An 18,294-nucleotide genomic window follows, 5' to 3' on the forward strand; every position below is an offset into this window, starting at 1 on the left:
TGCAATTTTCAAGAAGACATCAAAAATATTCTCATCTGAAAAAAAACACTAAAAACATAACTGGCAAGAAATTTTAGGCAAACCTTCCTGGTTTTCAGACCAGTGTAGAAACACACAGAAAAAAGTATTTAGCCATCTACAATTCAATTAATCCTTATAACATAGAGAAGATATTTCTTTGACACACAGAATCTTTAGAAATTACAGTGATTTGACAGGCTGAAATCCTACTTAATGAAATCAAAATGCATATTTTTAATCAAGTAGTTTCATGCCAACTAACAGAAATGAACTACATTTCACATTAAATTGGCAGCTAGATTTTTAATCACTTTCTCTTCACTTTATTATCTGCTACTAATTTTTCCCCTCATCAAGTTCTAAATGCTATCTATGAAAATAATTTGAAAATTCAGCCTATCTTTACCACCATCCATTACAGAGGTGCCTTATATATTGACTCCTTTACGTTCCCTCACATCACCTTCTTCATGTCTTTGGCCTCATTTTCACTTACTCATTATTAGGATTCCAAAACAGATACAGGACAGGAAGATCAAATTTTAATCCTTCGGTCCCACCAAGTCAAAATTAACTATAGCTCTTCTCTTCATAAGTCTGTGACAAGTGACAAAGTTGCCTTGTTTTCAAGAATTCTTAAGACTAAAATATTTAGAAAAAATAATTTTAAAACAAGTCTACCGGAGTATTTAAGTCAGTAGGAATCTTGGAGATCTTGACATCAACCTACAATTCTACTGGTCCACAAGCCAAGCAGGGATCAGACTCATGAGCAAGTTGCCAACATGAGTTGGCCCACAGGAGACATCTTATATGTGTATTTTCAGGCTAAATCAAGCCTGAGATACTGGGTTAATTAGGTCCTCCAAGAAAAAGGGCTGTGCTGGATTGAATAACCTTGCATTTATCTAAAGAGTGCAGGCTTGGGATAATGGACGATGACAGGCTGAGAGAGCTGGTGTTGTTCAGCCTGGAGAAAAGGAGGCTCCGAGGAGATCTTATAGTGACCTGCCAGTACCTGAAGGGGCTGCAGGAAAGCTGCGGAGGGACTGTTCATAAATGCTTGTGGGGATAGGATGAGAGGCAATGGGGATAAACTGGAGAGGGGCAGATTTAGACTTGACATAGGGAGGAATTTCTTCACTATGAGAGTGGTGAGATCTGGCCAAGGCTGCCCAGAGCAGTGGTGACTGCCCCATCCCTCGCGGTGTTCATGGCCAGGTTGGATGGGGCTTGAAGCCCCTGATCCAGCAGGAGGTGTCCCTGCTCACAGCAGGGGGTGGGCCTGGATGGGCTTTAAGGTCCCTTCCAACCCAAACTATTCTATGAGTTACCATGGAAGAGTTGGGTTAATGAATAGGTTGCCCTCTATCAAAGCCAGGTCTGCTGAACACCTGCAACATCTTCTAAAACAACCTTATTTTAAACCTGCCATAGTTATTTGTATTGGATTTCAATAAGACTCAAATCTGGCAACACCTAAACAACTGAAACATTTACTTTGTAACTGCTTTCTCAAGCATTTATTCCTGTGTCCTGTCATTCCTCCCCTCCACCCTCAATGAACCAAAACATCAATAACCAGGTCAGTGTGTAACATTTTGTATGGATCCTTATTTTCTGCCATTTTAAAATGCTGAGAACCAATTAGCTGAGTGTTCCGGCCATTGCTGAAAAATCTTGGACAGAATTTGAAGTTATAATTTCCAAGTCTCACTACAAATTACACTCCCATGATGTCCCCAAAAGTGTTCTGGCCTACACTTACAAATTATCACGTAGGCATCTACTTACAGCATCCTCAGCAACACTCAGTGTAAGAGATAGACGGCAAGAAACACGGTATCTTAGCCGTTTCCAGATGCATGCATGGATATGTTCATGGCATTGCACTCTAGGTGGGTTCAAGGAAGATTCCTGGTGTCTAAGAATGTATTGGGCAAGCAAACATGGACCCAGTACACCCAAGGTTCCAACTACAGGCTTCCAGACAAGTAGAAATATTTCATTATATTTTCAGAGACTAAAAAAGCCATCACACATTCCACATCACTCTAATAAACGCAATGGACACAAGCATTTACTACAAGTGAATAGAGCCTTACAAGATATTAATTGTAAAGAACACATTGTAGGTCAGCTGGTAAGAAAACAGGCCACGAACATCTGATCCTCAAATTCTCCAAAATGCTTTTAAATGCATATTTTTATTCAAGCCAGCCCACCATCCCCTTTCTCTCTACTTAGTTGTAATAAAAATTCAGTATTCTGCTTCAAAACCTATTTTGAAGCGTCCATATTTTTGTACTACGAAGCCTTCTCCAGTAATTTAAATTGATTATTTTGGCATCTCAAGTAAAGGTACTGATCATGGCCAGCTCAAAGCTTTTAAAAACCTCTTAACGTTCTGCTGAACTACCAGTTGGCTCAAGTATCTATGGATTCTGCATACATTCCTGTTTGGTGAAAAACAAATCCATGCACACAAAATCCCCAGCACACTGGACACCCTGTGAAGAAATAATAAATCGAGATACTATGTTAAATAGAAACATAAGGGCTTGGGGGTATTTTTGTTTTTTATCACGACCTTGGCTCATACATCATTATCAGTGGGGAGAAAAAAAACATTTTGAATGGGATATGTATTCTTTTCATTTTTGAGTCTGCGCTTTGAGCAATCAAGAGACTCACTTAAAGAAATTATCTTTAATCACATGCTAAGAAACATTTTATTAACACAAGCCAGTTGCTTTCAAGGTTATAGATTTTTTTCCCCAATATAACCGGTAAAATACTGTAAAAAAATACCCAAAGTACCGGCACAAACATAGGCATTAGAGACTCCAAAGCCAACTCACCTAGGCGTAATTCAACCGCTGGAATGCACGATTCCTCATTTCAGCTCGCCGGTAACAAGCTAGCGCTAAATGCAATCCTTGAAACAATACGGTACGCCATATGGCTAAAACTGGATATTAAAATTGAGAATATCAATTACCAATCCACTAATGCCGAGAGCCAAAATCCACGGACAGTAAGAATTTAATCCAATTCACTGACTAAAACAGGAGCTGAGCCTGACATCCAGAAGACAAATCTACCGCCCGCTTCACAGACACCCAGCAACTCTTGATTTTTTTTTTTCCTTGCAAAAACTACAAAACTGGTTAAATGTAACACGTCCTGAAGAGCTACAGCAAAAGGTATCCCACCAACCCGCAAGAGCAACACCAGTTTCATGTGAATTGGCTCTTGTTTCCCCCTGATTGAGAAACCATAACTAAGTAACCATGTCAGAAGAAACAGTTGAGGCTGTTTTCCACATGACCAAACCCAGGCCTACAAATCACCAGGAAGTTATTGCACCTCGCAGCCAACAGCAGCTTGCTCAATTTCAGGAAAAAGCATCCCACAAACACATAAAAATAGCTATTTCCACTAGAGTTAAAGGATCCTAAAAGTATCTGCATTAATGGAAGGATTTTCTTCTTCCATTAGTTTAACTGTTCTAGGTTAAAAATGTTTAATAGCTGCAGAGTGTTTATTCTTGGATGATAGCAAGAATAATGATTTGCTCAGAATTCTACACACTTCCTAATTATAGAAAACTTTATTGGTTACTCGCACAAGAGGAATTCTCATTAAGTCTAAATACAACATTTTCAGATTTCCATGAGGTACGGAGGCGATTTAAAAACCATTCTGCTAGGATTTACTGTGGAATCCTACCTTTACACGTTGTCGAACATTTCGTGGTAGGAGGCTTGCTACTGACTGACCTGGCAGCTGCAAGGACTACACAAGGAAAATATGCAATTTATCTTACCCAAAATGGAATCCCACTTCACCCCACTGCTTTCTGATCCTGTACTGAAAGGCCAAAAACCACTGCACAACTAGTTTCAAGTTCATCAGCACTTTAAAAGTACCATCAATTGGAACTAAGAGTTTATCGGCCAAGTATTCTCAATTTAAAAATTGTTCTTGACATACTAGGAGTAAAAATGGGTTGGGTTTTTCTGCTTTAAAAAAACAAAACAAGCCTCAACTGCAAATCAGCTCTTCTTCTTCCTACCTTCCTTCTGCCTGAACTACAGCTGGGCTATTACAGTAAACTAACAAACAACAGATTATACATTAAGTCATAGATAAACAGTACTAAAAAGGTTGGTATTACCAAAGGTTTGGAGGTCATTTGAATACAGGAGACACAACAAGCATTTCTTTTTCTTGCTGGATAGCGTATGATTTTAAGCCTGCGTTCAGTATATCAAATATTAACCAAGATATTTCATTTAGTTAAGAAGCTTGGCACTACAGTGAAATATCATTAAAGTTACAAACTGAAAGTCCATTATACTGAAAAGATACTAAAAAAAACCACATGCGAAAGGCTTTAGAAATTTGTGATTTCATTTTTGAGTAAAATACAACACAGACAGAATCAGTTTGATATCCCTAACTTATTAATATCCCAAATCTTTCTTTTTCTTTGCCTTAAAACACACAGTTACCTAGAGCACCACGATAATTCCAGGTCCAAAGCCGTTTCCAAAGCCTCCACAAACTGTGAGCGCGCTGAAGCAGGCGGGAGGCTCTTTTGTATCACAGAAAGAGAACAGAACCGCCTGCCCATGGTCTGAGGATTCCCTGGCCAGCAGAGCTCAGCCCCAGCAGCCTCTTTGGACACCCGTGCTCTGCCTTTAAAGCTCTGTCTGTCAGCAACAGGCTTGAAAACCAAGAGCATCGCGAGGGTGCTAAGCGAAAAAGGAAATCATGTCACCCCTTTCTCCAGCAAGAGCCTGTGTGAACATTTCAATAAAACTCTTTACTCCTCCCACCCAGTTCCTATCTCACAAAAAAAAAAAAAAAAAGGAAAAAAAAACCCACCACAACCCCACAGATTCCTTCTAACGATTTTCCAAATGCTCTCCCCAATCCGAAAAAAAAAAAAAAGGAGAAAGTGAAGAGAAGGAGAAAGTAAATCTAAAACACAGTTACGAAATTAAGATGCAGTTTGGCAAAGCTGTGTGGTGAGGAGGAGTGGAAAAATGAGAGCTGCCTTGCTGCAAACGCCATCTTGTTGCAGCTCTTGGGCCCAGGCACAGAGGGATCCATTCATTCCCAGCAAAAAGAAAATCAAACACACACCCTCTGCCCGAGCTGCAGCCACCAAAACAACTGCACCCTCATCGCCCCTTCCCTGTCTCCTCTCCTAAAGCGGGGAGGGGGGGAAATCAAAAAAATAAGCTCCGATAGGTGAGGTTTGGAACAAATGTAGATCTTGATGTCACCTCTTGGTTTGCTCGCAATGCATTCCACACACACACACATCGACAGCGTTTTGTCCTCATCCACATCCTGGCGTTTAGCAGATCAGCTTAAAATACGGGATAAATCTCTCACGATTAGGTGGGGATATTTTACAGCAGCAAAACGTTAAATTTTTCCGTCTTAAATCACCTCTCCGAGTCGAGCCAACTGTTCTCGAAAGCTGTTTCAATAATCGCTTAAGCCGTAGATTTACAGCCCTTTTCCTCCTATTTTCTGCCGTGGAGACAATACAGACTAACGTGGCAGCCCCAGCCCAGGGAGGATGCCGGATTGCACAGAACGAATCCCAGCCGGGACTCTGGGGGAGAATATCCAAATATCAGTTGGTCTTCAGGAATGATAAATTAGCATCTTACAACCTCCACATCATTCTGGTTCTCTCCTGGATATGTTTTTAATCAAACGTCTCTCCTCTTTCATATTTACGTATCAGGCTCTACACCTCGTTGCCTACGAATAAAAAATTCTACGCCTTAAACGCGCCTCGTACGAATAAAAAGATAATAATACTGAAACCGTTTGAATACAAGCTGAGAATTGAACGAATATTTTCAACCACGTTTCCGAAGAGGGAAAACTCCATTTTTCTATTGTAGCAAACACCCTCCATGATCCTCAGTCCTGCTGCCGGGGGCTCCCGAGGATCTGCAGCACCAGAATCCACGGGGGAACAACAAATATGCGGTTTAAATCCCTCCGTGGGTCGGATTGCGAAGGGAAAGAACCCCTCCCAGCCCCGGCAGCGCTCTTACCCGGGTTGTCTCACCCCCGTCTCCTCTTTAATCAGTTTTCCACCATTACAGCAGCCACACCGGAGCTCCTAGCCTGGAATTTCTCTCCCGATCTCCCCTCCGCCGGCTGGATCGTTGGGCAAAGCCGCCTTTTGTGTCTCAGCGCGGTCAAGAAAACGCCCCAAACCCGGACGGCAGAGCCACCACGGGGTAGTTCTAATTAAAAATGGAACCCCGCAAGATCCGAGGTCTCCTCCCTTTTCGCCTCAAAGCCTTCAAGAGGGAATCGGTCCACCCCCACCTTTTTTTTTTCTCCTCCTCCAGCTACAAACACGCTTCTTTTTTAGGGGAAGCCGGAGCAGAGAGGAGGTGGGAGGCGCGGGGGAGGGGGGCGATTTCCAGCCCGAGGGGACAAACCCCGGCCCGGGGAGAAGGGGGTGGGCGAGGAGGGGCCGGGAGCAACCGGGGCAGAGGGAGCGGCGGAAGGGGAGGACGGAGGGGAAAAAGGAGAAGCGAAGAGGAGGAAGAGCGGGGGAGGGGAACGGGGGGAAGGAGGAAGCGGGGATGGAGGAGGGGATGGAAGGAAGCGGGGATGGAGGAGGGTGGAAGGAGACGGAAGGAAGCGGGGATGGAGGAGGGGGATGGAAGAGGAGAAAGAGAGGATGGAAAGAACCGGGGAATAAAAGGAGGGGTGAAAGGAGAGGAAGAGAGGACGGAAGGAACCGGGGATAAAGGAAGGGTGGAAGAGGAGATGGAAGGAACAAGGGATGGTGGAGGAGGAGAATGGAAGGGGAGGAAGAGGGGATAAAGGGGAGTGGAAGGAACCGGGAATAAAGGGAGGGGTGAAAGGGGAGGAAGAGGGAATGGAAGGAACCTGGGATGGAGGAGGAGAAATGGAAGAGGATAAAGGGGGGGATGGAAGAGAAGATGGAAGAAACAGGGGACAGAGGAGGGGGATGGAAGAGGAGAAAGAAAGGATGGAAGGGGATAAAGAGGGGAGGGAAGGAACCGGGGATGGAGAACGGGGATGGAAGAGAAAAAAGGGATGGAAAAGGATGAAGGGGGATGGAAGATGGCCCCGGGGTGGGGCCGGCGAGGCTTTTGTGTAGACCCCCCACCACCGCGTCCCCCCCCCCGGGCTCTCACCTGCCCTCCCGGCCGCTGCTCATCAACCGGCCCGGTTCGTCCAGTCGCCCGCGGCTGCTGCCGGGGAGGGGAGGAGGGGGGAGGCGGAGGAGAAGACGGAGGAGGGGGCGGAGGAGCCGCCCGCGCCCTGCCCGGCTGGTCCCGGGGAGCCGAGTCGGAAGGAGCGGCGGGAGGAGGGGGGGGGGGGGGGGGGATGTGGCCGCGTCCCGGCTCCTCCTCGCGCTGGGTGCCCGCTCAGCTCCCCGCAGCCATCGGGCAGCGAGAGCCTGGGCGCGGCCAACCTGCCCCCGCCCCGCCCCTGCCCGCCCGGCCGGGAAACCCCGGCGCCGCGCCGCCCCCGCCCCGCCCCGCCCGGCACCGCGGCGCGCGCCCGCGGGCAACGCCCTGGAGGCGGGGGGGGAGCGGCGGGAGTGAGGGAGCCCTGGGGCCGGCGGGGACGGGAGCGGGAGCGAGCCCTGAGGCCGGCGGGGACAAGCCTGGAGCGGGGGAACGGGAATATAAATGGGCCATGCACCGCTTGAGGAGTGGGAACGAGCCTGGCAGGGTGTGGGGGAACGAGAATGAGCCCTGCAGCCCGGGCGGAACGGGGAGTGGAACGGGAATGAGCCCGGCACTGGGCGGGAACGGGGAATGAGAACCGGGAATAGGAATGAGCCCTGCTACTGGGCGGGAACGGGAAGGGGAATGAGCTCTGGCAGCAGGGGAGAACGGGAACAGGGAATAAGCCTGGCAGCCTCGGAGGGGGGGGGGGGGGGGCGATGGGGCGCGGGAATGAGCCCTGCAGCCCGAGGGAACTGGGAATGGGAACCGGGAATAACCTTGCATCCCGGGAGGAACCGGGGATGGGAAACGGGAACGAGCCTGCCAGCGTGTGGGGGAACAGGGAACGGGAATGAACCGTGCAGGCTGGGGCGGGAAACCGGGAATAGGAATAAGCCCTCCAGCCCGGGGGAACCGGAAATGAGCCCTGGCAACCCGTGGGGAACCGGGAACGGGAACCAGGAACAGGGAACGAGCCCTGCAGCCCGGAGGAACCGGGAACGGGAACCGGGAACGAGCCCTGCAGCCCGGGGGAACCGGGGATGGGATCGGCCAGGCCGCCCGCGGTGCCGGGTCTGGGCGGGGCCGCAACCCGCCCTCCTCTCCACGGCGCGGGGACCCCCCCGCAGCCCCTCGGACAAAGGCCGGGCCCGGGGGGGGCTGCGGGGGCGGCTCGTGCCCCGTCGGGCCCGGGCGGAGCGAGCCGCGGGGACAAAAGGCGAGCGGGAGGAGCCGCCGGGGCCGTGTGCGCCTCAGGAGCGGCCCCGGGGCGGGGCTGGGGCGGCAGAGGCGGGAAAGGCGGTGTCCCCTCAGCTCAGCGCGTCAGCCCGCAGCTGCTCTACCGCCTGCGGGATGGGTCCCGCCGAGCAGAAAAGGCGCGGAGGAGAGGGAGAGGGAACACAGAAGGGCCTCCAAGATGAGCAGAGCTCTGGGGAGCCTGAGAGGACTGGGCTTGTTCGGCCCTGATAGGAGAAGGGCTGAGGGAGGCCTTATTCCCGTGTACCACCGCGCAGATTGTCTCCAAGAGGACGGAGACCCCGTTTTTACCACGGAAAAGATGAGGGGTAATGGGTTTAAATTGCTCCTGGGGAGATTCCAATGGGATTCCAGAAGAAAATTTTTCACCACAAGAATCATAGAATCACAGAATCACCAGGTTGGAAAGGACCCACTGGATTATGGAGTCCAACCATTCCTCACGCTCACTAAACCATGTCCCTCAGCACCTCATCCCCCAACCCTTAAACCCCTCCAGGGAAGGCAACTCGACCCCCTCCCTGCACAGCCTCTGCCAGGGCCCAACCACCCTTTCCTGATGTCCAGCCTGACCCTCCTCTGGCGGAGCCTGAGGCCATTCCACTTGTCCTGTCCTCAGTCACTTGGGAGAAGAGCCCAGCTCCCTCCTCTCCACAACCTCCTGTCAGGTAGTTGTAGAGAGAACAGTTGGATATCAAAATAATCACCTCGGGGAATTCCTCAACCCTGGGCACTTTTGAGGCTCAGTTTGACAGGGTGCTCAGCCATCTCCTGTCAACAATTTATCACCTAAAATGGCTAAACCAGATGATCCTTGAGATCCTTCCGACCTGGCATTTGATGATTCTTTATTTCACTTTTTGCACAGCCAAATTTTCTAGAGCCTTCTTTTCATCTTTTTCTCAGAGGATGAGCATCATTCTCGGCTCTGGAAGGCGTTGCAGAAAAGAGAAAGTCAAAGGGAAAATAAGGGAACTTAAAAAACGCGATTTCTCTCTTACAGAGTGGGCATCACTTCAGCCAGGCAAGGCAGATGTTGCCAACACGGAATGTTTCCATCAGGGCTCTCCTACTGAAACATTGTTACTGGATAATGGAAAGTAAGTATACAGGAAGCATTGCACCACTTTCTCCTATCAATAGGTCTAAACCCAGCTTTGTTTCTCTGCCCTATTTGTCTATACTTTGTTAAGAGACAAGATTACCTCAGTAACCAAGTAGGTTTAGAATAAAAAGTAAAAAAATCACATAATTAGCACATTTTTTATTAGAAGAATATATTGTAATAAATTAATGTTGTAATAGATGGGCACCCTAATCTAGTGGAAGGTGTTCCTGCCCATGACAGGGAGGTTGGAACTAGATGATCTTTAAGGTCTCTTCCAACACAAACTGTTCTATGATTCTAAATTTTAACATGCACCCCCCCCAAAAAAAAAAAAAACAAAAACAAAACAACCCAAAACAAACCCAACAAAACATTAAATGAACAATACCTTTTCTGCAAACCCTTCCCCTAGACATTTCTTGCTTCTCCAGAATTTAAAACATATTGCTTGCCATCATGCTTTCTGGAAAAGTAGGCGAGGTTACCTGTAATTAGTAAGAAAAATAATAGGTTTGGCAATTAAACTGTAGGAAAATGGGTTGGCTGGTATTTGGGTTGTCTGTTACTAATAACTATTAGGTCCCGGTGTGGTCAAGCCTTTGTTTTGTAATAATCAAATGTTCATTTTTAAATAACCCGTGTGCTGCAGTGATGCCTTAATTCTTTGCCTGGAGATTTACAAATAAAAAAATAAACTTAAATTAAAGTAGTCTCAAATTATAGTCCCAAATTGCTTACATTCTGTTCAGTAATCATGGGGAAATAATTTCTGTTCCACCCTTGAAAGAGATCCACAATGACGAGCATCGTGGACAGGAAATATCCAGTTAAAATCTTTGGAACTGCATCTGTGCAGGTTGGTGATGTTTGACAGAGTCCTTGAGGCTGAGGCTAGTGATTCATCTAGAATTCCTACCTGAAAAATACGGATTTAATGTAAGTGCTTAAGAAACACCTCAAGTTTATTAGATATTTGGAAGGTGGGAGGTACCTCTGCTCATGGTAAAGGAATTGGAACTGGATGATTTAAGGTCCCTTCCAACCCAAACCATTCTGTGATTCTCAGACCTGAGGCTTACACGCAAGCTAGGACTAGGTCAGCTGAAAAAAACAGGAGTTTTTCTCCTGAAGCTAGGTTTAGCTCTAAAGAAAATCTCTCCAACAAGCAGGTTGCTCCATAGTTCTCAGTTGCGACATTTCTTGTACCTTTTTCTCAATCAGCTGATATTAACCCCTTTATAGAGAGCATTGGATGAACCTGTGGGCACTTTCACTAGTCTGTGTGTCTCTTCAGGTGTTTCAAACACAATGACAAAACCAGACAGAATTGGTCCTACCTGCCATGCTACCGGGACAGCCGGTTTTGTAGATTGCCTCCAAAACCCAGCGTTACAGCATCACTACAGCATGCTGGTGGTGAGGCTGTGAAAAGTCATTGTTTGAAGCCTTTTGTGGAATGTGAAGTTGGATGTGAAAATGAAAAATGGCTTTCTTGGTGTTACCGAGAAACTTTTCCAAACAGGGAGTAACTATGCCACGCATAGTTTTACCCTTTTACCAACTCCTGATAACAGGGCACCTGCTTAAACAGAGCCATTGATTGCACGCACATTGAAAGTTGTTTTCCAGCTCTTGGCCTCCAGGCTCTGCTTTCACTCTCACACGTGTGACTGCATCAACAGGTAAAAAGGAGACTACAGAGAGGCATTAAAATAGTACGGAAATACAGACTTGGGAATCTTGACAACCAAAAATGCTGTTATATTTCCTTCATCTGTGAGGGTCTTGGGCTGCATAAGAGAGAGAGAGTACTTCCAGGGACTGGAAATTGTGGAATGTTTCCTACATACCGGTTGTCTCACTTATGGTCATCAGATCTTAAAACTTTGTCTCGCATCCACAAGGTGACACAGAATGAAACTCAGTGGCTCAGACAGCCAAGTGTGCCCTGTTCAGGCATCTTAGTTAACAAACTGCTTCAGGAATCCCAACTATGCCTTGTCAGATACGTGGCTGTACCTTTAAAAGTGAGGCAATTACAAGTACAGAGCTGGAAGGTAGAGTTAGATTTGAGTCGTGTAGCTCACAAGACAAGCAACCCTGCCATATGACTTCCTTTGACAGGTGGGGAAACTTCGCCTTAAAATTAGTTTGTTTGGGGTTTTTTTGCTTTGCTTATCCACACGTATGGTGATTTGTCTTTCAAAGCCATGTTGCTTTGTTTAGAAACAGTTAAATTTACTGATTTAATGATGCCATAACGCATGGTGGAGTACTTTTGGAGGCATCTGTATCAGATCTTTATCAGTGTAGCAGTTAGGAAGGCAACTGCTGCTTTTCTTAGGCTGCAGGAGAAGGAACTCTCAGTTCAAAAGCAAAAAGATAGGAGGACAGGTATTGCAGTCTTGGGAGAAGGTGTTCTTGTTCAACAAGAAGAGCAAGGATGTAACTCGATCCCCACTGTATTAATGAGTACGGGTTTTATTTGCAAGTGAAATCGCCACTGTGTGTTGTTTAGAAATATATCATATTCATGTTTTACTGAATGGATTTTTGTAATTTCTTAGAAAGTAGTTCATTTTTGCATATAAATAGCATTGTTATAATCAAAATTTACATGTTGTTATCTTAGTAAATGAACTGCATGTTCTGTATAGTCGAAGATGCTCCTGGACTCTGAAAGAATTACTGTCACCAAACAGGTATGGTGACAGCTGTGGTTTCTAAAGAAAGGATGAAAAAGCAGCACTTCCCAAAATTGCATAGCTCCTCAGTATAAAAACACTACAGAAGTAATAATTGCTTTGCCTGTTCCTCTATTTGTGACTTCTCAGGCAATTGTTTCTAATGGACTTGCCCACAATAATAACTCAAAAGAACCCCTCCCATTCCAGAATCACCCCAGCACTATTTCCCATTCCAGAACACTTTGTTTACCTTCATATTCTTTGATTTCTATAGGGTCCATTCTATTAAGACTGTGGAGAGGTTAAGAGACATTCAAGCGATTTTGATCTTGTTTGAAGCTCTCGCTCCATTTGGTCCCCAAAGCATCCCAGACCCCTTGTTTCTCCTGTCTTTTCACCAAAGTTAAATTAAGCTTATGCAAATTTCAGTTTCAGCCATGCTTTGGTCACCAGGCTATTCAGAAGATGAGGAATACTTTTAAATTTTTTTTTTTTAAAAAAAAAAAACTGATTCAGAACAGTTTGAACCTGCTGTTATTTACCAGTTCTTTAACAATTGGATGAAAGTCATGGCTGCTACTTTCAGAGGAAAAAGTAGGAGTAACTCAGTCTCCTTAGTTACATTCTGCTTTCTCATCGTTTCTTTCAGTTTGCGTATTACCATGCAACAAAAGAGTTATTTTAAACAAATTCTGAGGACAAAGCATAAAATTAGCATAACTTATATTCTCTTCAGAATAAAATTGACAAGATTCTAAGGTAAGAGGAACTACTTTTGAGAGTCCTCATGTAATTTAGGACAAAAAGGCAGGAAAATCCATTTACCCTGGTCTCCTGACTAATACAGTCCTGGAAGCTTATACAGAACATCTTACTTATGGCATGAATTAGAATGGTTTATCTGTGCAATGGGTTCAAGAGCAGTTAATTCAGAAACATTCAGAGACTTTGCAAGCTGCTTAAAAATTCTTTGAAATAAAAAAACAATGTTGGCTGTGAGCAAAGTTGAACAGGGTCATGAAGGCCCACAAGGGTTCCTGTGGATTCATTTACTGCAGCACTGCTCATTTGTGGTGCTGAGAGTGTAGTAAGCGCATCTGTTACATGGCTGTCTTTGTACATCTCATTCTTGACAGAGGCAGAGAAAGCCACACAGGGACAGCGTACACTGGTCTACATGTCCTGAAGGGCATTATGTGTTGTCCTGTTTTCTCAATTTCTAGCTGAGGTAGTTCTATTTCCAAGGCAAAACCTTGTTCCCTGTGACCTGCCCTTGTGACCCATTTAAAAACTCAATGCCATAAGCCTCTCCAACTTCAACAATCATAAACATTTAGTGCCTAGTTCAAGTGTGATTGTCATGTTCAGAGTACCTTGATGCAGTTTCCAAAGCAAAAAATATGAACTGCACTTCTCTGAGACGTAGGAAACTGATGCATAACACACGAAGTGATTTAGCCACCCCAGCCCAGCAGCTCATGGAGAGAGAGAAGGTGAAATGTCAGGATTGCTGGAACCTGGATCTGGTGTTCCTTGCGGTCAGTGGGTAGGTTCACGCAGCGATACGATTACAGTGATACAAATGCAGCATTTTGTAATCTCTATCTATACACATTCAACAAAATAACAGAACTCCTCTGCTGGGAGTAAAATCTGCTCTTTTTCTCTTCCAACTTTGAAACATATATGGGTGTCTTCAGGCTGCTCCAAACCCATTTGTGCACTTAGAAACCGCCTTCTATTTCTTGTATATGTGCAAACTCATTTTGAGAGAGCTGGGAGAGAGGATTTTGGTGCTTTTTATCTACAGCCAGAATGGTATCAGAGGTCTTTTCCACATGCAAGGAACTGTACAAGGTTTTACTCTGTTTATCATTCACATTCAAGCACGTGTTACTGATATACATTTTTTGCTGTCCTTTCAAATGTGGCAAGCCAGAGCTCGGCTTCAAAAAGTCCCTCAGTTCTCCTGGCCAAGAAGCTGCCCTACCTGGGCCAGGGGAATCTTTTTTCAACATGATGAAACCCTTTATGGCACGGAACAAACACAGCTGGCTTTGCCATGTCCTGAAGCACAGCAAACTGGCAGGTATGGGGGAGAATATAAAACAGGGCACGAACATCTCTTTCAGGATCTCATATCCTATATTGAGCATGGGTTGTTCAGAGCTGAGGTGGAACCAAAAGAGTAAGAGTACGGATATTTTGAAGTAAATGGAAGTCTGTTTTCCTGTACGGACACCTATCCTGCAGCTGTAATAGCCACAAAGGGCTTTGCTATAATCTGAGAGATCGGATTCTACAGTGTGTGCACGTGTACCCACATATATCAATACACACAAGTATGTACGCAACTGTCTGCACACCTGTACGATTTCCTTTCAGTAAGCAATCTTTTAAGTAATGTTTTAGTTGTGTGAATGCTGATTAAGCAGTTTGAGTAAAAACTTAGAGGCCAATATTTCTCCACTTGAAGAGACTTTCCTCAAGGGGATCATTGTCTTATGAAGCAACTAACAGAAAACAGCTAGAACCCTGGAGACAACGAGAATTTAGAATCCGCGTTGAGAATTCAGCCTAGCTACTAAAGTTTCCATGTCACCAGACACATCAGACCTGCAGGGAAGTTTGTGAGAAATACCTCCAAACATAAGAAAGAATTTGCTTACCTAGCTATGTGTCAGATTCCTGTAGAACCTTCTTCCCTCCTTGACACAGTGGTTTGGGAAAGCAGGCACTAGCTTCACATCCTAGTGAAGCAGTGACCAAACACTGCAATTAGTGAGCAGAGCCCTGTTCTTTCAGAAAGCCTTCATTTCATTGCTGAAGATTCCAGAATCCAACAAACAAAACTTGCATTCATAAATCAGAAATATTTGGAGTAGGGGCACATGTACCACCATCCTCGGAGCATCTATGTTTAGTCAGACAAAGACAGCTTGTGATACAGAAAAGTCATAAGGCATGCTTAGAAAGTTCAGTAGTCAATTTAATCACAATAGGTAATAAAATAAGTAGCGTCTGTAATGGTTACATCCTGTACTTCAAACACAAGCATTTATTTGGGAAAGTGCACTGGGACTGAGCGAAATACGGCGATGAAAGATAGCCACGTCAAGCAGAACTGGCAACTGAGTTCAGCCCAACCACTCTGTTCTTGCAGTGGAAAAGAACATAAAGAACAAAAAATGCATGTCGATCTTATTGTTGTTTCAGAGAAAGCTTCAAAAAAAATGTGTGAATATTCTAAGGGGCACAGTGGCTCTGCGTGGGCTGCCTGGCAATATCGACTGTTGTGTTAAGTGGCCCTAAGGGCTCTAGGGGCTGAAGATAGAGAACGGTTGAGACACAGCTGGGCATGAAGCTGTGGGAGAAGCAATAAGAATCACCAGTTATGAGGTCCGGTGATGTGTCAGTCGAGCTACACGTGCTCCTTGCTGTGCTGGTCTTGGACACGGAAGCAGTGCGTGGAAAACCTAGAAAAGAAAATCTGTTCTAATGTTACATTAAACCACAACCTAGGCAGGCTAAGTAATAGCAATTCCAAGAAAGACCTGCATATTGCATTTCCTTACTCACCGGTGCAGAAAGAATTAGTACAAGATATTCACGAAGACTATGGGAGGAAGTCTGTTTACAGAGTTGAGTTGCAAGAGAACGAGCTAAGGGAACCAAAGTTTGAGTATTCAGGACCCGTATCTACCTTACTGTTCAATTGCTGCCATGAATGAAAGAACTTGCAGCAAAGGTCTACACTTCTATCTCTAAAAACTCATGTCCTTTGAACAAGAGACTAGGATGAGTCTAATTTACAAAGAGAGAACATTCTTGTGACCTCTGGGATTCTGTTACAGTAAACACCCCAAATCTCAAAGCACTCATCAAAGATCCCTGTTCTGCAGAACCCTTTCTTGTGAGCACCTGGTAGAAAAAAAAAAAAAGTGCTTACAAAATTCATGTTTCTAAGCAACAGAACAAAACATACCTAACATGAAACCTCTCTCGAGCCACCACCCAAGGGAACCAACAGAGGTGGTTGCCTAGTTAGTACAGCCCGATTTTCAGAGGCCAAGCAATAGTAGCCTAGGAGTTCAGAGGAGATTTTAAATTACATGAACACATATAGGAGTTTTACCCCCGTTTTTACAGCCAGACTTTCACTGTGCATGCTTGAATGGTTAAGTTGGTTATAAAAAAAAAATACAAGAAAGAAATACTATCACGAGCAGAGAGGGGAGCGTACATTCCAGCCTTACTCCCTGTGAGCTGGACAGCTTGAATTACTCAGCGTTGGACAAAAAGAAACGTGCCTAATTTCTCATACACTTATTTAAAAATTTATAAAGCAGTAACTTAGGTTTCTTATTTCATTCCACCTTTTCACCAGTATCCACAAATTGGCCAATAGAAGATTTTGTGTCAGAATATATTAAGTGTAATTTTGGTATTTAGGTGCTTGTTTGTATTTTGGGGAAACAACTCCCAGTGACAACACTGGAAATAAGACATGGGCAGTTTTGCTTTTAAATACAATATAGAGGTTTCTGTACTGTGCATTTGAAATGCTATATCTTCACATCTCCCCAGTGTTAGCCCTTGTTTATGTATGTTGTCATTTACTTTAAAGGAAATCTAACTTCAGTTTTCTGCTTATCCGTGCTTCCGCTATCCTTAGAAATCTTCGACCTCCTCCAGGGGTGTCAACACATGGTTTGCCGTCTTGGTTTTCTTGTTTAAGGAAAAATCCATTTACAGATTATCCTGCCTGCAGAACAGTCTTGTTGACAGTTCCCCTATAGAGCACAAAACAAATGTGTTACGGCTGCTCCAAGAAGAAGGGCTTGAAATTCCGGAGTGAGACTCTAATCTTTTTAGTTTTATTCTTGGCTTATCTGTGGAGGATGATTTTGAATTAGTTCTTTAGCTCCTTTGCTTTTCATATGCCAGTGGGGAATAGACGTAGGAATACACGATGGTATTGCAAAACTTAATGTAGTAATGCTTTCGAGGTACTTTGAGATCCTTGGGTTGGAAGAGATGAAGAAATTGTAATGATTGTTGATGCTGTTACTGAATTCTGTTTCTCAGCTCTGGAAATAGGATTCCAAATTCATTGGCAGTGATACAGGGTGAGAAAAGTTGCAAACCTTCTGTATTCTGCAAGATTTGCATGTGGAAATACCTGTGTGCTTGAGCCAGTAGGGAGCTTCTCTCTTGGGAAGAATTTAACATTTTAGTAAATAAAACTGAGGTTATATATAAAGATAATTACATGCAATGGAAAAAAAATAAGCCCCTCTACGTGTATATTGTTGCTTAGTCAAGCCAAAATATTTTTTGAAGAAATAATTTTGATAGGAAATCTTTAGATAAACCTTAAAACACAAACAGATTTGGACCAACAAGTTCTAAAGGGTCAAGTGATGCATTAAAAAAAAAAAAATAGGTAGCCAGAATAAACCATCCACTTTCCCCCATGTAACAGGTCTCCATGAACAAACACAGAACTAGGGAAACCCACAAAGAGACTGTATTCTCCAAAACCTTCTGCTTTTAATGAACCGAACAAATTAGTTTTGGAAACGATAAATTCTATTCATAGGCGATTATTAAGTGTTGAGTTCTGGTGCTTGATTAAAGACATTTTTACTTGAGAACTGCAACAGCTGGAAAACAGGTTTTATATCATAACGTGAGCAACATGCTGACAAATTCCTTACCTACAAAAGCTCAGCAACTGAGCTGTAATATTGCCTATGTGTGTTTAGGCTGAGTTATGCTGCGATATTACTGATGTGTATTATGCTAATCCAATAAAACATAAAGACCATTGTATCTTTTGTGACTTCTACCACTGGTACCAGTAGGGATTTGCATTGGTAATATAACAGCAGAACAATCTAGCGAATTGTTGGTGCATCCTATTTTGAGGTTATGGATCCTAGCCTGCAATAAGTAAAATTCCACA

General features: G+C 44.5%; 1 protein-coding gene across 3 annotated transcripts in view; it reads right to left on the reverse strand.

The window, feature by feature from the left end:
- The window catches only part of GNB1 (G protein subunit beta 1), a 44,239-nt gene extending 36,834 nt beyond the window's left edge, over positions 1-7,405 (reverse strand). For 2 of the 3 annotated variants that reach the window (XM_054085758.1, XM_054085755.1), the window contains exon 1: positions 7,236-7,405. The gene's annotated coding sequence lies outside the window, so the exon portion shown is untranslated. Of the gene's footprint in view, positions 1-6,110; positions 6,352-7,235 lie in introns of those variants that run through there. The other variant, XM_054085756.1, reaches the window with a different exon arrangement.
- Positions 7,406-18,294: the final 10,889 nt, after the last annotated feature.

This window comes from Cuculus canorus, chromosome 21, assembly GCF_017976375.1.
Source record: "Cuculus canorus isolate bCucCan1 chromosome 21, bCucCan1.pri, whole genome shotgun sequence".
NCBI lineage: Eukaryota > Metazoa > Chordata > Aves > Cuculiformes > Cuculidae > Cuculus > Cuculus canorus.